Raw genomic sequence first — 23,597 nt, forward strand, 5'->3', positions numbered from 1 at the left:
GAATGTGCCTCCAGTGTTTTTGTTCATCTCACTTGTTTATGTCAAAACATTCATATCAAATTATTTATTTCCTTTCTGTAAGCAACACCTTAACCTTGCTTTGTGTTAGGATCTAAATTAAAAATCCACAAAAAAACCAAGGAGAATAGAGCAGACAATGCACAGCCCCACAGCCCAAATTTTGCTAGAGAACAAGATTTGCGTTTCACAGGAAACAATGGTCAGTGTTTTTCACACTCTACTGAATACTGTTCAGGTGCATTTTCTGCAGGTGTGTTAAAAAGCAGACACAAGACACAGTCTCTGAGTTTGGGAAGTTCAGAGGACAGTAAGGCTGGCTCCCTGCAAGCAGGGCTGACCCTTCTAAAGCATTTTATCTGGCATTCCAAGGGCTGAATAATCTGAGAGACAGACATAGAGCACATATAAATAAATTAATCACAGAGAAGAATATGAAAATTCCCATGCATGATATGCCTTTTGCAACATATTAACCCTTTCTACAGATAATTTATGGACAAAGATGTTGTGTTGATAGCTCCAGTCATCTGTGCTAACTCTGCCATAACTTCATCCATGTGGAGTGAGCTATGTCTTCAGCAATGCCTGGAATGTTCCCACATCTGCTTAATTTGTTTCAGAAATGCTAGCAGTGTCACAAAAATGTTCATCTACACAGGCTTGTACAGGGTCTCAAGTTCTAATAAATACTACTACTTATTAGTCAGTGATATTATTTTTGTATATTTAAACTGATTAAACACAATGAACAACAGAGACAAGAAAAGTATAATCCCCACTGCCATTACATTCCCATTTAAACAGATGTTTCCTTTCCTTGTTTTATAGACTGAAAGAAGTAAATTAGTTGCAGAGTTTGACAACACATTTTTTTACAGCAGCTTACGAGCTATTTAAAATCACTAAGCAGGAGTATTAGCAATGCATTTGCTCCAAGGCTACTACAGTGGTGAAATAGGTTTAAAGGCACTTCCTAAAGCCTATGAATGATTCAAACCCACTTAATATGTAAAATCATATATACATGGCCTCTCTCATATATTACATGCTATACCTATCTGTGAAGGAATACCCACCAGCATCTAAAGTATAGTCTTTATTTTTATTGAGGAGAATTCCAGCTCTGAATGGGATCATTTGCCAACCACTGTAGAAACATATAATCTCTGTTCACAAAGAATTTATACTAGTATTGTAAATCAAAAGGCAAAAAGAAGATTGAGTCAATGAACAAGAGTGTGAGAAAACCAGGAGAGGCTGTAGCATCCTAGAATGCTGAGATGCTTAACCCACTCTCAAGATTCAAACAGCCAGGTATATATTGATCTTGTCAGAGTGTGTGATTATCCCGTTATGTCATTCCTGGTTGGTAAAAAACCATCCTGGGAACAAAATATTAGTTTTCACTTGCTGTAAGGAATGCCTGTCCAAAAAAAAAAAAAAAAGATTTTTTTTTTTTTGAGGTGGAGTTGCACTACCAAACTGTTACAGAAAAACATTGAAAAGCATAGGCTGAACATATTTTTATAGAAGCTTGTCCTGGTTTTTATCAGGATAGGGTTAATTTTTGCACAGGGGCTTGGCTAGGACCTGGAGGTTATTCTATACCACCTAACTTTCTGGGGATGGGAAAGGGCTCCCTTCTGTATAGGGATAGGGTGGTGGTGGCTCCCTGTGGGACAGTGGTGACCATTTGCATGTGAATCCCTCATGTCTCTTAAACACCTTTGATATTAAATATCATTGCTGTTACTGTTAGTTTTCTTACCTAATTGCTGTAAATTGTTCTTATATCAACCTGTGATTTTTACCTTTTGTGTCTTAAATTCTCCTCTCCATCTTGATGCAGGGGAAGAGGATGAGTGAGGAAGGGGGAATATAAAACTGGCAAGTGGTTTAGAGTGGTTTCAGTGGGAACATTAATTTGGAGAACATCATTCTTAAAGCACAACACAGGTCAATTCCCATACTGTCAAACACACGTGTTTCAAAGAATACACAAAACCTTGTATTTAATTCTTGGCCTCACATGCAGCACATGTTGGGTTAGGTCATGCAGGAAACATTAAAGGTGGAGACACGTGAGTAAATATCCAAAGGTCAGGTCAATCAGCAGAAGGAGTTTGCTCAGAGGTAAAGTACCAATTTCAGGTATGCATGAACAGGGAAAGATTTGGGCTGAGAAAACACTGAAATACAGCTCTTTTGGAGATGGCTGAAGCATTGTGGTGAATTAACACTTTCTTTTCCTGAAAGCTGTCTCATGACCTTTGGTGAAGGAAGTGAAAGGAAACTCTATCCTGCTACAAATTCAAACCTCTGCTGCATGGCATTAACACTTGCATGGTGTCAAGGACCTCATCTAACAGCCTCCACACCCCTAAGATGCCAATATGCTCTTAATTCCAAGGATGGAATCAAAGATTAATAACATTACTCTGCACCCATCCTGAAGCATGGCATGAGATAATCCACGGTGGTAGAGATGGAGTAGATCAGAGACCTCCACATTATGGAAGTGGAATCAATAATTCTTTGTTTTCTTAAATTAGAAGTTTGCTGAAATGAACAAGCAATGCTTCTCTTAATGGCTTCTGTCTTCCCAACTTTGCAATTTCAGCTTAGTCTCAAAGAAAATGCAGACAAGAAAAAAAAAATCTCTGTAGTGCATGTAACAGCTTGTTCAATGCAAGAGGGAGAGACACTGTGGAATCAAAAGAGGAAAACAGTGTCTCAGAGAAGTCTCCAGATGATGAGAAAATTCAAGTAGATTAAACCTGTTGGCAAACACACCCTCTTTTATTCACTTCTGCAACAGAACCGCTTGACCCGTTAGAGGAATGACATTAAAATATATTAAAATCGTGGCCTAGCTACCTACCTGGAGGTTGGCATTAACCCTCTGACAATATGGTTATGAGGAAGATGCAGGAGACAAAATATCTGTTCTTCACAATTGAAGATTCATATCAGAGGTAGTACAACCATATGACTGAGCAGACGGAAAGTTTGGGGCACAAGATACATAAAATTTCAAAATCATTAAAGACAATCTGAAGTCTGTGGAGCAGCAATTCAGGAGAGACATGCAAGAGAAGAATACCATCTTAAGAGGGAGAATTGAAGAAAAACATTTTTGAAGTTACAGCAAGAATACAAAGACAAGAAAGTACTGGCACAGGTAATGCAAACTGTTACATTGATATATATGTCTTGATCTATAATAACTCTGGATTTGACCTTTTTATACATTTAAAAGACAAGCAAAGAATAAATAGCATTTAATTGGCTTAAATGAAGAAATAACGCTTAGGAAATGAGAATTGAAATCTGACTAAGTAAACCAATGGTCCCACAGAAGAATAAATGTAGATCACATACATACAATATAAACTGCAATACTCAAAGCGACTCTAGCAGTGCTGTCCTGGGGTCTAAGAAACCTACCATGTAGCTAGGTGCTCTATGTGTACCTCTCCCACAGCTCTGCAAGTTTATATGTTAAGGGAAGCAGCAGTAAGATAAAGTTGAAGTACACTGTGGCTTTAGTTCCAAGGAAGGACCAATCACCTGTAAATTATTTGGAAAACAAACAAGCAAAAACCAAAATTTAAAAAAAAAGAAAACCAAAACCAAATCCCCACAAAAATGATAATGACAAAACAGGAAAAGAAATTGAAAAGCAGTTAAGTGGTGCACTCTGAAATGTCTCCGCTGAATTATGATAAGTATGTATTAGCTACAGTATGTTTATCTATGTCCACAAGAGCGGATTAGCTGCAAACATTCTTCTGAGATAAACCAGAACTATTTGGTGCTGGCACTGTTAAATTTTTGTGATATGCAGGTGTTTGAAATATGTGTGCAGCTTCCTCATTGATTTTGATCCAGGTATTTCCACTGAGAGCATTTTTACACACTAGATGTGACGAGGTACATAGAACAATGGCAAACAATCTGTGCATCTAGCAAAAACAGCTTTATTCACATTGAAGCTTAAAACAGTTTTGTGTGTTAAACGCAATGAATGTAAATACTCCTTTTGTCAGAATAACTTGGGGTCAGTGAATTTCACCCACTTCCAGTGGGCAGGCATCCCCACAGGCTGCTCACTGCAGTCCTCCTTACAAATGGATGACAGCACAGCTGCCCCATTTCTGGAGTCAGAGAGGGCATGGTGTGAACAGGGATTTAGGAGCCCTGGGACATGCCCTCTTGGGTAGAAGGGTGGGTGAAAACAGTCCTCCAAAGTGCCTGGTATCTTAGCAGTGCACCTGTGCTGCATCAGAGCTCTTCACCCAGCCCACTGCAATTCCTGTCCTGCTCCAAATGGTTTCACACAAAGTCAGGGTCTGCAGTTTGTCACCTCCCACCTCTTCCTGATCCCAAAGCCCTTCAGCTCAGCTAAGCTCCAAGGGTCCAATTTTCCTAACCCTCTTGAGGTAACATGCCTGGAAGATTTCTCCAGTGACTTTGAAAGTCACCTGCCTTCTCCCTGTTTGGTGTCTTTTCTGATGTTTTCTGCATCCTTATTGCCCTAAATGTAGTAGCTGTCATTCAGCAGTAATTTTGGTATTTATTTCAGAAGTGGTGCTCTATGTGACGTACAAAATCCAGGCCTTGATGCCAATCTAGACACCTGAAGAGGAGGTCAGTTAGACAATCCCCCTGAAATTTTACAATTGCACATTTTTAAATTCTCCACTTTCCACTGAAAAGCAATGTGTTTCAGTCAGAGGATTTTTCCAAAGAAATAATTTCCTACATCAGCAAACTTAATCCCTACTATGACTTTCAAGTGTTTCATTCTGCCAAAGGACTTCTTGCAAATTGTTCTTCTCCTGCTGTTCCTGCTGCTCCACCACTGCTGGGTTTACACTACACACACCTAAGATGTCGAGGCAGCTCTCCACCTTCAGACCTATTCATGTGTAAGGCCACTATAGACTTTTATACTGCAGGTTTTAATCTTTTTTCTTCTGACTGCTGAAAGCCACATTATCAACACCTATGTAACGTGACCTTTTGTTTACATGTAGTTTCCATGTTTATTTTTTGTAAATCTTCACTTGTCAGTGTTCCAGACTCTGGAACATATTATTTTGTTCTATGGTGCAATGAGATCTTGAAGTCTCCAACTCTTTATCTATGTGCACCCTTCTCCACCACACCTGTCTTTCATGACAGGTGATTCCCACTGGAATTTTGAATTATCTATGAGATCACATTCGTATTTCATGACTAGCGACCATAAAATATGTTTAATACTTGTTTTCTTAAAATCTCACATTTAACTTGTCATTGAGTCGTGCAACTTTCAGATGAAGCCATCAAGGATTTTTTGGCACTAACCTTGAGATGAAAGAAGTGTATTTCCAAACATTAAGATTACAGGTTACTGATAGGTTGCAGTGGACTGTGGATCTACTCCTGTGTCTCCTGAGTTAATGGGATTTTTACTTCTGGTCACAGCTGGGACTGCATCTGGCTTTCATTAACTGTAATGCTAGAAGCATTAAAAATTCAGAACCATTTCCATTAAGTAATACACCTAAAGTGGACAAAGGTTTACCTACACTAATTACAGGGCAAGAATATATACATATACATATACATATACATATACATATACATATACATATACATATACATATACATATACATATACATATACACACATGTATAATAACTTGAAGATAAAGTTTTGACACACTTATTCTGATTATAATTAATGGAACAGATTTATTAATGCGGCTAGAAGTTGAGAATAACTGTTCCAATGGAATTTATGGACTTATATTTTCCTAACATTTATTCTGAGTTCTGTAAACAACAACAAAAATAATTTAAAATGCCTCACATAACAATACAGCATTAATATATTCTGCTGTGCATCTTAAAATGACAGAGCAGAACAAACTTGCTACAAAAGTTAGTTAAACAAAACTAAAATATCAGCCCGGAAATCTCTGTGGTCTTAATCCTGCAAACTATTTCAGCACGTCCTTTAGCCTTCCCACACTAAGCACAGCACTGTAGCACACAACTAACTATTGCCAAGAATGTCAGTAATAGAACTGGATATCAGGGCTGAGATTCAACATACCAGAACATAAAAAAAGGTCAGCAGATATGCACTCTGCCCAAGACTTTGGAACTACCAACCTGAACTATTCTCTCATCTTCTTTTCCTCTGTAAGTCTGTAGGGCATCTTACCCACGTGTCAGGTCTTACCAACAGCTGAGACAGAGAGCCACATTGTATAAAGGGAATTTTAGATCTCTGAACAATTAAAAAACCTACAACTTTAAAAAATAAATCTTTTTTTTATTCCTACATTTTACATGAGGATTCAAGTTCCATGAAATTTCAAGACTTTATTCTGAAATAATCTGACAACTGTTCATTTTCAGTTCTACATTTATGTATGGTCTGGTCTGCTTATAACTATTGCCTTTAATCACTTTTGTCATATTTTCAAATATACCTTCCACTTCCTGTTTTCTTATTCCCCTGCTGGACAATAACATGTTCCTTCCCAGTTCTTTTTCCTATGAGGCAAACATACCAAAATCTTCTAATCTCTTCTTATAAAATCAATCCATCATTCCTCCCAACAACCATTATTCCAGTTTGAATTTAGCTGTGTTAATATGGGTGACCAGGAACTGCAAAAACTTCTCTGTATGATTATAATATGTCTTTAGAGCAAGACATGTGGCTCAGCTGATTTATCCAAGGGCAGAGCCTGCCACCTTCTCGGAAGTGTCTCTTGGATTTCTCAGACATATCCTGAAACCAATGAAGGTATCTTGCTCCCTCTCCTCTGCCATTTCCTGCCATTGAGTTTATCAGAGAATTCCTCTTAGTTGCCCTTCTAAGTGACTTCCCTTGCACATTTTGCTATTGAATTACAGCTCTTTTCTGCTATTCCATTCCTCTAGGTAACACAGATCTTCCTGCATTATGCTTCGATCTTCTCCATATCGACAAAACCTCCAATTTTGTCTCATTACCTCACCGCCACCTTTTATGCCTTTGTCATTACTAAAGCTATTAAGGAAAGGTATGAGGAAAGGAAATAGTTACCAGAGGGAAAACCTGAACACATAATTTACTGTGCAGCAACTGCCCACATGCATCCAACTACCTGTAGTGAAAGAGAGTAACTGTCTCCTATTTATCACAGCCTACTGAGGGGCAAGTGTCTTGAGAGAAATAGGTACTGTGCTTAAGCTGCAACTCACAGTCTTGCCCACGATGGTCATGACAATTGATTAGCAATCCTTAATCACTCCCTAATGATCCCTCAAGAATCCACAGTACCTCCTTCCCGTCTGATGAGCCCCTTCAAGCAAGAGCCATTGCATGATTATGTTGTCCTCATTCAGCTCTTTACCTTTTTTTCTAAATTCCCTGCTAATCCCCATGCTCCCAGTTGCAATCAGTAAATTCCAGTGGAGCACCATGTGAGATGCCCTACAGAAGTCCTACTTCCTAGATAAGTCAGTCAGGGAAAACTGACAAACCTGTAATTGCCCAGATCATGATTTCTTCCTTTCTTCATATGGGTTTATACTTCCTAAACTCCTTTGAATTTATATATAAAAAATATTGCTTCATGTGTCATTGAAAATTAAGTTCATGTTTACTCCTGATGCACGATGAAATTAAACTTTCCAGATTCTGATTATATCTCAGATGTGGAGATTTCAGATTGTCATCTTTTTTCCTTGGTGAAAAGGAAAATAATATTCATTCAATAATGATTATTACTGAATCTTCAGTCATGGAATATTTATTATTACTGAACAATGATTCAATAATTAGCTATTATTGAATAATTATTCATCTTTGTCCTCGGCAAAAACTAGGAAAAACCCAAACATATTTGGGTTTGATCCATAGCTAAATCTTAACCTCACCTCCCCTGCAAAGAAGAATGGCTTTCTTTTTTGTTTTTTTTGTTAGCTTTACTACCAATAGCTTTCCACTGTTTCATAGAATCATAGAATACTATCATCTGGTCCAAACTTTCTTGGCAAAAACATGGTCAAGACTACATGGCCCAGCATTCTGTCCAGCTGAATATCAAAAGTGTCCAGTGCTGGGGAACCCACCATTTCCTTAGGGAGATTACTCCAATGGCTGGTTGTTCTCATTGTGAAATATTTTCCCTCTTGTGTCCATTTAGAATCTATCTCTGCACAATTAGAATCACAGACTCATAGAATGGTTTGGGTTGGAAGGGACCTGAAAGATCATCTCATTCCAACCACCCCCTAGGGACAGGGACACCTTCCAGGAAGCCAGGTTGCTCAGAGCCCCATCCAGCCTGGCCTTGAACACTTCCAGGGATGGCGCATCCACAGCTTCTCTGGGCAATCTCTTCCAGTGTCTCACCACCCTCACAGTAAATAATTTCTTCCTATTATCTAAATTAAACTTACTTTCTTTCATTCCCCCTTGTCTTCTCACTACATGCCCTTCAAAAAACTCCTTTTAGAGGTTTCTTATAGACCCCTTCAGGTCTATAGGTTGCAATAAGGTATCCCCAGAGCCTTCTCTTTTCCAGGTTGAACAGACCTTGCTCTCTCAGCCTGTCTTGTTTTAAGCCTTTTTTGCTTTAAATGTATTGGTACCTGATGCATTTTCTACTTTTTCTCCTTCAAATTTTTAGAGAGATTTTGCAATTTTGACTTTAACATATCCCAGGGCTCATCCATATTCAAGACACTGAATTTTTAAATTCAGCACACTCTGCTAATTGGCTTCTTAATAGCTTAAACAGTAAATAAACCTTACTTAAACACCTATTTTTATTTAGATTTCATTAAATTTAAAAAGAAATTGCTGCTGATCAGAATAGAATAATATTGTCTGAGACAGTAATTTTTGTAACACTCTTACTACTCACACCAATTCATAAATTCTTATTGGTCCAGCAATTTTGTGGCTATCAGGCAGCCACCACGTCCAGATAGAACTGCACCAGGCAAACTTCTCATGTTAGGCTGGTTCCTTCAGCTGTGGCTGAAGTCTCCTTTAATGGCACAGCCCTACAGTTCCTGGCAACACTCCCTCTATTCAAGAAGCTCTTTGTCCATTCTGAATCTAAATGTGCTGATTATCAGTATTCCTGCCATGTGGAAAATAAGGTGTTTATTAGCCATCTCAAATTTTTTCTTTTCCAAATCTGTTATTTTGTGTGCTGTATTCTTTTTGAACTGCTTATTATGTTAGCATTTGAAGTCTTGCACTTACTGTTTTTTTTCCTTTGAGTAATTTTCCATCCACTCCTATGGATTGCCACATTCCAAGCTCAGGTTCTTTTTGACTAGGGTTCACATAAAAAGTTTCAGGTTTCAGGTTTTTGAGTGAGTAAGAAGTGTGCCCTGACAGCCAGGAGTGCCAACCTGGGGTGCATCAGGCACAGCATCACCAGCCAGGCAAGGGAAGGGATTGTCCTGCTCTGCTCCAAGCTGGGGCAGCCTCACCTCCAGTGCTGGAGGCAGTTTTGGTGACCCCAACACAAAAACGACATGAAACTTTTAGAGAGTGTCCAAAGGAAGGCAGGGAAGATGGTGAAGGACCTTGAGGGGAAGCTCTCTGAGGAGTGGCTGAGGTCACTGGGCTCCTTCAGCCTGGAGAAGAGAGTGAAAGGACTCATTGCTTGGAGAAGTGAGTGTTGAGGACTCATTGCAGTCCTTAACTCCTCACAAAGGGAAAAGGAAAGGAAAGGCAGGCATTGATCTCTTCACTTTCATGACGGGTGACAGGACCTGAGGGAATGGCCTGAATTTGTGTCAGGAGAGGTTTAGGTTGGATATCAGGAAAAAGTTCTTCACCCAGAGAATGGCTGGGCACTGGAACAGCTCCCCAGGGAAGTGGTCACAGCACCAATCCTGAGAGTGTTGAAGAAGTGCTTGCACAACACCTTCAGGCACTTGGTGAGATTCCTGGGGTGTCCTGCACAGAGCCAAAAAGTTGTACTTGATAATCCATGTGGGTCCCTTTCAACTCAGGATATTCTGTGATTGTAGGTTTCCCTTATCTCTGGATTGTCTGGTTTCAGAATCTGTATCAGGAAAATATATTTCTCACTTTATGGTCAAATACTTATTTCTCATAAAAGGCACACATTTTCCTAGTCAAACACTGTATCCCTCCAGCTACTTAATCTGCTTAAAAGCTCCTTTTCTTAGTGTCCATTCTTCCACAACCTGCTATTTCTTTATCTATGAGTCCAAGAGACATACATGCACCTGAGAAGAGCTTCTATTTTTGAACTGTAAAAATGGCAGGAAGCTGTTGATGGTTTTTTTTTCCTAGCTGGGGTCAATCCATCAGCAAAAAGGTTTTCTCATGTAACCATTCATCAAAGTATTTGCTGAATTACTCTTGGTTTTGAATAAATGACTGCAACCCAATTTCTGTAAAACATATCCACATTTGATACTCAGTTCCATAGTCTGAAAAGCAAATTCCTGTGATCAGAGGCTCTTTCTCCAAAGCCAGAATTTGTTTTCCTCAGATGAATTAGTTATTTGTCATTAGTATTGCCAGCAAACTAAATACATTAAAACAGCAGCTGAACATACAAAAGAAACAGAATTTTATTTACAAAATTAAAAATACTGAAAATATTTACAAAAGCATTTTCTCAGATCTGTTTTTTTTTTGTACTTATCTCTTTTTGATCCAGCCAACATCCAGGACACACTGACACTCAGAAAAAGTAATAAGAAAAAAAAAAATCAGTAGCTAAAAATACCAAACATCTAGTCACTTCAGAAGGAATGGCATTTTGAAGAAAAAGGCTGGAGTTGGAAACTATATTCTGTTTATTTTCTCTAAATAAATTGGACACGTTTATAATAAAATAATGCAATTTTTTATCTGTTAAATTAATTTAGGTAAATTAATTATAAAACAATTATCTGAGGTTTTTATGTCATACAGGAAGTGTCATTTATTTGCCAGTTGTATGCAAAGAGAGAAAAGGTTGCCCTCTTAATTTATTTTAATGCATGCAACAATGAAACAAGATTTAATTGAAACAAAAGACAAGAGGATGAAAAGAATTTTTTTCTTTTCTTCCCCAGAAAAATCCAAAGCATTTGCATTCAAAGCCTTGAAGCATTTCCACATTATAAATTATATATTTATATGTAAATGGACTTCTGGCTTCTGTTCAGAATATTTGGCAAATTGAATGCTAGATTCTGCTGTCTTTATCTCCATTGAGTTGAGAACTATTCCCTGAATATTCCTATAGATTTTTAAAGCTTTGCATAACTTAAGCTACCATATGTAAGCTACATGTGAAGGGTTTTATGACAAAATGTGTGCATCTGTGAGCTTTCTACTCCCCATTTGAAAAATAGTGTCTCATACCTGCAAAGCTGAAGCAGTTGAACCTTGGGATCAAAACAAAAGGTTTGGACACTTATTTTAATCCTAGAAAAAAGTTCTCCATTGGCATCTCCTCCCTTCCATGTTGGCATGAATTCATGATAGCTTAAAATCAGTGTTTTTGAGGAAGAAATGGTAAAGGAGAATAAAAGAAAAAATCCTGGTGTACTTACAATAGCCCAGGGATTGACAAGGAATACCCTAACCACCGAGCAAAATTGTGATCCCTCATACAAAGGGAACACGAGTGCAAGAGGGATGGAAACTAATCCAGAGCACCCCACAAGGTCTTTGTTCTTCTCAGAAATCCCAAACTGAATCCAAGAAATCTTTTCTGAAGGAACCACTTAATATCTTCACAACTTGCAGGTCAATTAATTGTCTCCTGGAAAAATTATTTTGTCAGCGCAGTTCCTGAGCAGTTCTTAATTATGAGCTTTATTTCACATCCTTCCATAATGATCATACTACTGGAGGGACAACAGGTTTAAATGACTCAATTCTGACTCCACAAATTGACTTATGAAGTTAAAGGTGACTCACCAATAAGAGCTATAACTTCAATATCAAGGAAGTGTAGGAAGACATTCAGCAGAATACACTTTACCATACTTCTTAAAAAAGGGAAAGTAATATATTACTGCATCTTTTATTTTTAGTGGAAAAGAAGTCTTAGAAAATGACAAAAATGTGGCAATATGAACAGTAATGAACCTGACTGCTATTTTGAAGAACTTACCTTTCCTAACTATTTCTTACCACAGATAATTAATAAAGTATTTATTTTGTTGATAATTGATGCATATTTTCTTTATACTACTTCTCATGACCTTTTGTGGTAGTTTGGAAGAAAAAAATAAAAAATAAAAAACAACAAAACAAAGAGAAAAAGAAGGATCTTCCTTTGTTTAGAAAACTGTGGATCTCCACCTAGAGATCTTGAATTTCAAAGGAAAAGCATTCCAGGTGAATGTTTGAACACAAATTCTCTACCCTGGGGCCTTTTTAAAGGAAATTAAGTGATTTTGTCTTTGGAAAACATTTTAAGTACTGCAGTCAGAGACCTCATGCTGCCATTCGTCTGGGCTGGATTCTCTATCACTACATTTTTCTCCACCACATTACTGATAAAAAAAGCAAGAATATGTTGTAGAATAGCATAGAAATATCCAAGTAAGTTTAACACTGGAGTTAATTAGGCTTTATAACCATATTATCATGTACAGGAGAGAGTCCCACACTCTTTCTGGAGCCTGGGTCATCTCAGTTCCTGCTGCCTCTAGAGTGCATTGTGAGAATCCATACAAGCACCAAGTCCATAAGAGCAGGAAGAGAGATGGAGGTACCAAGACATCATCTCCACCTAACAAGTTCTGATGTATGCCAAAAGTGAAAGATTTTCCACTCCAAAGAAAAGAGATCTCCAGAAAAAATTGTTATTTCACAATTTGTTGATATAGATACAAAAATCTGACACTAAATGATAGAGCTGATACTGCAACAATGACACAAGAAACAGGAAAAATGTTAGTTTGCTGTCACATAAAACTATTAAAACCAATATTTCACAAATACAAATCTGATAGAAAGTCTGTTGGTTTCCATATGTAGATTTCAGAACATTACTTTATAAAAAGCTTTGTTCCAGAAAGCTACAAATCAAGCATTCTTGGTTGGAGTCCCATAATACAATTTTACAGCAAAAATTAAGACAGCAGCTCTGTTTGTCAAAAGTTCCAAGGGAAAGGTAGAAGGTGATGACTGAAGATGAAAAATAAATTCTGATTTTAAATTAACACTTTCTATTTTGGAATATGTATTTGCATAAAAAATGGGGTTTGTCTCATTTGAACAAAAAGCCTTTGCCTTGCAAAGGGGGGTGGGCTGTGTCATGAAACTCAGACACAGTAAATCTGGAGTCATATTTTAGTACTGAGCTACCCACGAGCTCAGAGACACAGCTGATCTCCTTCAATCTGGAGTCCCTCCTGGAGTGTTAGTAAATAACTAACTGTTCCACTCAGGCAGGTGCTGTTACAAGGCAGATTATAATTACATCTACGCTGCAGTTGCAAAAAGAAAAACACAGTGCCTTGAAACCTTAAAATTAGAATGACTTCAGGTTCAACCAACTCTCTTTAAAATGCGGACTGCAGCAAAACTAGAAAGCCCAATAAAATAAAGTATCACAGCCACCTAGTATAATTAAAGCGAGTCATCTAAAAGATTTACTGGTTAACTGGTATAATTCCCCCTGGATGGGAAAGCATCTGATCTATAGCCAGCACTGCTACAAACACTGTGCCTCTCTCTCTCCTCCGAAATAAATATCTCTCTTGCATTTTGGGTGGTTACAATCTCCTGCAGGGCAGTAGGTCAGTGCCCTCTTCAGTGTGACACTAAACAGAAAAGGTGAAATACTGTCAATGAGAGTTTTGCTATTGACTTCATCTAGGCCAGGACTTCATTCCAAGTGTTTCACCCACTCTTAAATTTTAGTAACGCTTATCTTATCTATCCTAAGAAAATTAAATGGCAAAACAACATCTGACATGCATGTAAATCTAGAAGCTTAGAATCTGGGGTGAAGGAAGGCAAGTTCTCAAAAATTGGTTCCACATTCACTGAGATATGCTCAGCCTGCTATGGGAATCTCCAACATGTCAGTACTTGATCCTACTTTTCCCCAACGTCAAGGGCAACATCTCTTCAAATTTCTGCAGGAGAATGTGGTAACAGGCACACAAAAATGAGTGAACTCTGCCTTTTTGTGCTATCCCTCATAAATCAACTTTGTTTGCATAGGGCCCAAGGCAAAGTCTATTGAAATCAGTATAAGCCTTTTCCTTTTGGATCAAGTCCATTATCTGTGTTTCTCCTGCTTCTTTCTCTTTTGGCTGAAATGTCACATCTCACTTAAGCATAGAAGGGTGGCCAACAGAAGAGATGGAGCCAGCTACAGGAGTGTCATGAGAATACATGAATGAGATATGTATATTCATAGAAAGATTCATTTTAAAACAGAGTAGCAGAGCGAAGACACATCAGTTGCTCTTGCACACTGATAATTTACACATTTTACACATTATTACTTTGCTGTTCTACAGCAAAAATGTAGTTACTATAGCAACTGGTTTGTCATATGACCAGGATTCTATTTTTAATATCACTCAAAGGTACATATTAACATGCATAATATACGGACTACTTGTGGGGGCTGAAAACATATATTAACATTTTAAACCTTTAGAGAAAAAAATCTTTGCTATTTTCTTTTACTATCTGCAGTTTTTTATTAGGTTACCTATCTAAAGACTCACAAAGGGTGACAAAATGAAACTGTCATTAGAGCTCCTAGTGAACTCATGCTGTTTTCTCCTTTGTGGTACAGGAGACCAGAGGTATCTACAAGGTTCAGAGCTCCTGAGAGTTCCAGGGCACTGCCAAGGTCCAGATGGATGTTTCCAGGAGCTTTGGCTCCTGTGTATCTTTATCACCAGTTATTGCCTTCTTTTTCTCCCTTTTTGTACCATGCTCCTGAGCAAGCTTATTTTTCAGATGACTTATGTTGAATGAACCAAGAAGACATCTTAAAGCATCAGTTTCTTCTCTCAGTCTAACATATAAATTGTTTCTGTAAAGATGTCACCCATCTGCAACAGACACAAATTAACCATCTCCCATCTCCCTTGCACAAGGCAGCTGATATGACACCTTTCTCGCTGCTGTTAAACAGAATTTATCAAATTGTGGATTTTCAGTCCAGTGGTTAAAATGAGTATAGAAGGGGACATTTAAGAAAAAAATAATTTTAGAAAAGGGGTGGGAGTGGGTTGTAGAGTTTTTCCATTTGTCTCATTTTACTTTAACAGTGACAAATTTTTGGTGGTGTGGCTGTGGGGAGGACTCTTACTGAATGTGAAACTCCCATTCTGGGACCAGAATACCCATACAATAATTTACTGCAGCAGCCAGGGAATACACCCGCAGCAGAGCTTCTCAGGTTGCACCACTTTACAGTTTGTTTTGGAGGCCAATGCAAAGCACTCTTATTGCTCTATTGAGCCTTAAACTACTTAAGATTGTAACTGGTTAGGGAGGGGGAGGGCTCCCAATTCAAATTATTTCAACCTTTTTACTCCCTGTGGAGATTTAATATGCTGCCAAGCCCCCTCTGACTTCAGCTGACGGCAAACTTAGATGGTTTCTACTCCAATATATAATTTTAACCTTACAGATCCCTTAACACAGAACTCCATCTATGCCATGCCCTATAGCCTTCAGCAAAGGTGTCCACGTTGCAATTCTGAACTCTCAGAGGTAACCTTGAAGTATAACTCAGGTTTTTTCATGCTATGGGAGCCTTATAGGAATCAGTCTGCAAGTCACTGACTTAGGGGTAGCAGAGAGAGGTGACAGATGCAGAGCTGCCAGAAGTCAGGAAAGAGGACTTGTGTTATTGCTCCTGCATGTCTGAGCCCAGAGAATCAGGTCAGTTCTCAACATCCTGCAGGAAAAAAGTGCATCTGTCTCTCAGCATGCTCATGTCATCCACGGAGCCTTCATTTTGGGGTTGATGCTGCAACTGACGTTCACTGCCTGGTGTGACTGTGTTGCTGGCTGTCTGGTGTGGCAAAAATTATTCTCACGTTGACCCAAACTTGAGTACCAAGGGACAGTGTCTCTCTCCTGGTGTCATAATGCTGCAGCACGGTACTTCTAGGGTGCCCACCAGTATTTTTCACATGAAAAGACATGCAAGCAGCCTGTGCAAAGAGCCCAAATGAAATTAATCCCCTAACCTGACTAAAAAAAAATGGTCCAAAAGCTAGCATCCCAATAGGTTTGGGATCACAAGGAGCATCATAGTTAAAGAAGGTTTGCCCTATTCAGTGGCTAAATGGTTTCGACAAGTGAAAAAGACCTTGCATTAAATGGTGGCTCTGATATCTTGGCATGAGAAATTTGTATGCAATTATTTGTGCAGGAGGAGAGAATCATGAAGAATGCCTTATATAAATCCCAGTAAATAAATCAAAACTGCTATCGCATGAAGCTCTGTTTCCATTACTTTGCTATTATCATGGTATACAACAGAAAGCTTCATTATCTATTTACATCAACACTCTCAAAGGCCAGAATGCTTTTTTGCTTTCTGTTGCCATTATGTTGTATTATGTGTGGCAATGCCATAGCAACCCAAGATAACACAAGTAGTGTAGGGCAACAGTGTAATATTTTCCGTCTTTTGTTTTGAACGAGACAGAACACAGCTACCCACTCTATGCAAGCTATACACAAATACCAAAGATTTAGCACAATAAGCAGCAATTAGCAAACCAACAAATGCAAGCCAGCATTTGTCTCCCTTGCATTCTAAAGGATTAAAATCACTGAAGGGTACCACTACAGCATCTCAAAGGACTGAGCAACACACATAGCAGTGTAGTTCATAGGTTTGGTGTACGTCACCATCCACGGGTACATGTTTGATCTAATTGAACATACGTATGAGATGTCTGGGCACCCATGTTTTATCTATCCCATCTGAACCGGGTCAGGTCTTGAATTAATAGGCTAAAGGCCGAGGATACCTTAGGATCCTTGTTTATTTGGCAACCACCACAGCAGTGCTATTTGTAATAGAATTTGTTGAGAATAACTAATCAATATGTGCACGCAGAGTGAAATAACATTTTTAGTCACTTGAGACAATGAGTTCAGACTGCCTTCTCTGAAACATGCATTGATTACCATGCCATGACCTTGTGTGAATAATGTATCTGGGCAATCTGGCACAGGAAAGTAGAGAATATAATCAGCCAAAGTACCAAACTTGTTTAGCTTGTGCCCTGAACTCTCTCTAACACCCTGGGGATGACATAATCTGCCAAAGCTCAGCTTTTTGACATATTGGGACATTCACCACAGATTGTCCATTGCTAGTGGTTTGGTTTTGTGTCTTCTATCTAAAAATTACATATAAGCCAGTTCACACAAACAATATGCGCTCTTGTAGTAGGTCACTTTGCATTAATTTGACTGCTTTTTTTCCCCCTTCGTCATTAGAGGGTTTTTTCCTGTGCTGAGCTAACTTGGTTACATTGGATGGGGAGCAGCTGACAACCATTTTGCAAACTCCAACCTATAGATGCTATGCACAGAAACTAGACATCTAAAAAGATTTAAATATGCTTTTATAAGCACCAATAAACATGGTCTTACCTGCTAATAAACAGAATTAAAACTATTATACCATTAGAGTCAGTATTAAACATTGTTAAGGTTGACTTAGGTAGCTGCTGAGCCAACATTCAGATGTTTGGGTGGAAGCAAGAAGCATATTTGGGGAAACAGGTAACAACTGAAACAGCCTATAAACCCAAAATACAGAAGTATGCAAATGCCCTCAGGGACCTAACTTACATGGATGCCAAAACTTTACTGACCTCTGTGTGTAGGAGTGGATGAGAATGAAAGAGAAATAAATGTTCTTGGAGGCAGACAAAGGAGACTTGGTTAGTGCCAGAATTAGGATTGCAGTGAGCCTCAGTGGAAAAGCCCATCTGGAGCAAAGGGTGCTGTCTTGGATAGGCTTGAAGATACAGAGAAGACACAGTAAAGTCCCTAAACAATCTGGAGTAATTTGATATTCCTGTGTCCGTGGAACAGGATATTGATATTCGCTTTTTAAGCATAAGTAAATGTGCACATCTGACTAATATTACTTTTTTTTCCTTAACTGGTGTGATCTGTAAAATGTTCAAACTACTGGATAGTTTCTTGGGTTAAGAATGGAAATACACTTTATAAATATAGTTGAGTCACAGGATTATTTCACAATCATTTAAAAAGTGTTCATTTACATAGTGCAGATGAAGCCAGAGTTAATTAGCATTAGTCACTGGAGAGAGCACTAACTCACCTAATTTTTTTTTGCTTTTGCTAAATGGATTGCAATTACTCCCCCAGTAATACTGTGATAACAAAGTTTAATGCATAGAAAAAGTATTAACAGCATCAACAATGCATCATGGGAGAGGAGTAACTAAAGGACAAACTGAGCTAAGTTTTTTTTTTTCAAATCTGGGAGAAAAAAATCTCCAATAGAGACAGGTACTTTCAACGTGGTTTTTCATTAATTTGTTTTCAACCCCGAAAGACTGAGAAGATTAAAACCAAGAAATCTTAGATAAGCATGAAATACTTTTATAATTACATACATCTGCATTATTTTATACAGATGTTTACAATTGGGAAGGCAATATTCGAACAACCAAAGATCTTTTCTATGTATAAGAAAGCAGGGCCACATGTTCAGGAAAAGGAATAAAACCTATTTATTGTCCCTGCAGGTTTGAGGTTTGGGGATTTTTTACTGTTGTTTTGCTTTTTAATTCTGCTATTTCACCTTAATAAAGTTTGCTAGAAGAGGTTAAAAATATCCTAGTTCCATTCCTTCAATAATACTATCTTAATAATAATCTTAATGTTAAAGAATCAGCTATCAAACATTGCTGATGAAATCCCAGTAGTCATGGAAGTGGCTAAATCATTCCGTAGCAGTACAGTATGGACACTGCAAGTACAAGGCTGTACAAAATCCAGGGTTTTCATTATTGTCCCTAGAAAACAGTGAGTAGTCACTGTCCTCCAGAGCAAGCTGGAAAATGAAAATAGTCTTGCAGTACACTCATCATTGAATTTTAATATGTCTTGAAAAGATAGGTTGCTCTATTTTAGCTCAATGTGCAGAAGGAGACTCTCAAAAACCCTGCTGTAGGTAAAAGTTGAAGTCTACAGGATACAAATTTCTTTAGTTTTGCAACTATTTTGCAATATATAACATTTTGTTTTCCAAAAGACCTGTATTAGAGAGACATGCTGTAAAAATCCAAATATGCTGCCAGCAATTAGGCAGTTGGGTGAAATCTTCTCCATTACACTTGTATTTGCTTGCCGGTTACTGTCCTGAAAGACTGTTTTGTTTTTGTTTACACAGCTCTTGGTAGGTAGAATGAATAAACCTTTTTTCTCTACATTTGCCAGGTTTCACTGATACAATATTGGTTTCTCCATTTAGAGGCTTTGAATGGGCATTTCAAAATATTTGATTTGACCAGAAATCAATTTTCATGTCACCCAAAAGAAAATATCTTTTTACACCTGAAAGTGTTTGGAGCTATCAGTCGGGTAAAATTGACAATGAAGTTTACATGTGGTTTACAAAAAGAGATCTAGATGTAAACCTTAGTTAATCTGAGTCAGGATCAGTAAGACACCTGCCTAAAGGAAGTTGCCTGTGGGAAAAAAGAAACACCTTTCCCCAAAATATCCCCAATTTCCCATCTCTCTCCTTCCTTCTACCACTACCTTTTCACTGTAGGTGTTATGTCTGTTCTGCAGAGATATTTATAATCTTCCCATTCAGAGCTCTCCTTTGGGGGGTCTCAGGCTGAGCAAAGAAACAAGGAAATGAGAGCTCTCAGGAGAAGAAATTTTATTTGCTGCCTGAAATATTTTGGCAGAGACTCATTAAGCATGCATAGGAAGAGCTTAGGCAACTGCCTGAGATATCTGTGATAGCTCCTGCTTAAACTGTCCAAGTATGTGGTCCTCACTGAAGACAGCAGTCTAAAATTCAATAATATATCTTGCTTCTTGGAATAGAAGAGATTAAAATTGTACATTTTTGACACATGGAGCACTTTTTCACTTGTCTTTGTCTGAAATGAAAAGAAAAAAAAGAGGAAATTATTATGGGGTTTATTTCTAATTTTCAGAATAACTATTTTCCTTTGGGTGGAATCTAAACACAGTGTGTTCAGAATAAGGGGAGAAAGTTTCAGAAACTCATAAATTCCAAGCAAATATTTAAAAAATACCTTTATTTGTCTCTTGATCAATAAATATTAAAGCAAACTGTAAAAAGAAATAGTTACTAAAAGTAGAGATATAAATATGGCAGAAGAAATATAAATGATTATAAAAACCAGAACTTGTATAGCAAATTTCACTGCAAGATCCTCAAAATATATAAAAGATTAAAAAGCTTAAGACTTCAGTTATGGTATGTTCTTACACTGAATATTCAGAAACTTTAAAATAAAGGTTCTACTATTTAGAATAATATATATGATAAAAAGTAATGTGATGCCGCTACAGAAATGTTAACAATTCCATTACCAGAGCTTGTAATTTAACATATTCTGCTAAAGAGTAAGTTTTTATAGCCACCTGGAGCAATCACCAGAATTACCAGAAGAATCAAAACAGGTTTTTGACATTAGATTTTGCATTTCATATCACTTCTCATAGATACTGTCCACTATTCAACATTTTTAGACATTTTCAGCTCCTACTCCAAAATGCTCTGAACTTAATTCTTTGCTCTGAAAACTTATGCATGTTCGAGAACAAATGAAAACAAGCTACTTGAATCAATTTTATTTTGTAGCAGATTAAAATTAAATACTCTAAAGATAGTCTTTAGTTTGCCACAAACAATCTACTATATTCAACCCACTGAGTCTATTTTTCTGTCTTCCTATAGATAGCAAAAGATACTTCTATACTTGCCAACTGCAGTGCTTTGTGCATATACTTAGCTATAATCTCACAGTTCTTCCAAAATCTATGAAAACCTGGAAAGACACTGAATGCATAAATGTTAACTATCCATCTCCTTTTGCATCCATTTTCAAAATGCACACAACCATATCCAAAAATCTTTATGCTGGAAACAGGACATGCTCTAGGCATTAGTTTTAAAGGAACTTGTAAGTGGACCATAAATTTTACAGCACGTAAGAAGCAGAAGCCTGCAAATATCAGGCAAACATTTGCTCTGTTTAAGACCAAAATAATTTTTTAATTTCCAAATGTAATCTTTCACACTGCTGTGTGTACCTCCAAGAGACACGAGTGCAACCTCTGCAACCAGCACAACTGAGGCTTCCCTCATACTGCAGTCATCCATCCATCCATCCATCCATCCATCCATCCATCCATCCATCCATCCATCCATCCATCCATCCATCCATCCTTCCAACCATCCAGCCATCCCTCCCTACCAGCAAGGCCCAACCTGTGTAAGCTGCCTTCTTCCACACAAGGGATGTGCTCTGCTTTGAAGCAGTTCATCACCTGGATAAATAATGTGAGTGTTTGTTTTGACAGCTAAAAAAACTATCACTGTATCACTGACATGCCACTGAAGATGTCAGAAGCCAGGCCATTTCACTGTGCTGAAGTGCTTTTCCTTTTATTGCCAGGCTTATAACGAGATTATTGAAATGATTCTACAATAGTCAAGCTGCAGCTATAGATACTTGTTGAAAGTAAATAATAAAAGCATTTTATCAGAATTGCTGTCATTTTCCTGTTGAGGGATACATCTGTTTCATAAGTACATTTTTATGTGTGCCTGCCTTATGTGAACCTGCTCTAATTTAGTTACACTGATAGGTACAGTTGTAGCTTTCTTTCTAACAATATTAACAGATGAATAGGGCAGTCATTTTCAGACAGCAATTTGCCATGGCTACAGTCAAAGTGGATTGGATTGAGATTTCAACCTAGCAAGAACTAGGATTTTATTATTATTATTGTTGCCATTACTTTGCTGTTAGGTTGGCTTTTTTCTTCTTTTTTTTCATTTTTCATTTTTTTTTATTTTTTTTTCTTCTTTTCTTCTTTTAAAGCAGGCTACTTGTTTGGTATGCATTAATTTTAGACAAAAATCCATTGCAAGGAAAACTAAATGGGAGTCACAAACATTCGTCTGGAAAAAAAACAGTGGTAAAGTGCAGCCTACAGATAGGAGAAGGTACAGACAACATCACCTTTCTTAGTCCCAAATACTGTCCAGAAATGCAAATCCTGATCACTCAGTGCAGCTATCTGACAGACGTGCATACAGTCAGGGACATTCTGAGCAGATGACAGCTAAGGAGAACTGCGAAGCAAGTGGATGCAACATTGCATTTCTGAGGAGAGGAATCTGTACCTCTATTTGGAGATGCAGGAAAAACACCTGCAGTTTTGAAAAGCAAGTGCTTTTGTACTCAGATCTAAACCTCTAAGCTATCCACTGGGTAAGCATAGATGCTGTTTTTCAAAATAGCAATCCCACAAACCCTGTCCAAGCACCTAAAGCCAACTTAACCTCCTACCCAGAAGCACCTATCCACCTTTGCTGCCAAGAATCAACTTGACCATTTTCACCCAGTTTTAACTGAAAGTTGTCTGAAACATATGAAGTTCCACCCAGAAGTTGGTGACTTTATAGTGGAAAGATACCTGAACAAACATCCCCTAGCTAAACAAGCAGGGTTCAAGATCATAGGTTCATTCCCCTTTCTGCTTGATGTCCTGGCTAATTAGCCAAAACACTGCCAAGGGTCCTGGGCACTGGTGGCCTGGGGCCGCCAGGATCTCTTACCTCCACTTTCCAGATCCTTTCAGCACTTAACCTGTGGTCCTGCAAACATGAAGATAACTCTTATCTAATTCCATGCTTATGTGCTATAGGTTTTCAGACCTCTCCCTTCCAGGGGTGTAAGTAGGAAAATGCCTTTTCTTTGAACACTCACAAGGAAAACCCCATGGAGCTTTTCTCCCAGTGCTTTCCTCGCAGTAAGCTTGTCAGGGAAGAAGCTATTTCACCCAAGTCTTCACCAACACACATGATTCCATCATGCAGTGTTGCATCAGACAGCAGCATCTACCTTGTATCTATTTCCAGTGGTTAACTGGAAGCAAGGGTTAACTGGCTAACTCAAGGCAAGGAGTGACAATTAACAGCTCCAGGAGATGATCTGCATCTCCTCTTCAGTGAAGGAGTGGTTATTACAGTGACACCTCGGCCCCACCACCCCACTCCTCCTGTGTGATGAGGCACAAGGAGAAAGATGGGCATAAAGAAAACTACTTTATTGTTAAACAAATAATTACTTCTTCCTGGCTTCAGATGCTCTAAAGGCTATACTTATTGGAAATTAAAATGAGCCAATAAACAGTAAGAAAAAACAAACATTGAATTAACAGCTTTTCAGCATACAAATTTCCACTGCTTTGAGTTTACAGACATCAGTGTTTGACTTATGTTACTTCTCTCTAATTTTCTAGATGCCTATTCTTAGCTAGCAAAATCTGTGTA

The sequence above is a fragment of the Cinclus cinclus genome, chromosome 1 (assembly GCF_963662255.1).
Source record: "Cinclus cinclus chromosome 1, bCinCin1.1, whole genome shotgun sequence".
Lineage (NCBI taxonomy): Eukaryota > Metazoa > Chordata > Aves > Passeriformes > Cinclidae > Cinclus > Cinclus cinclus.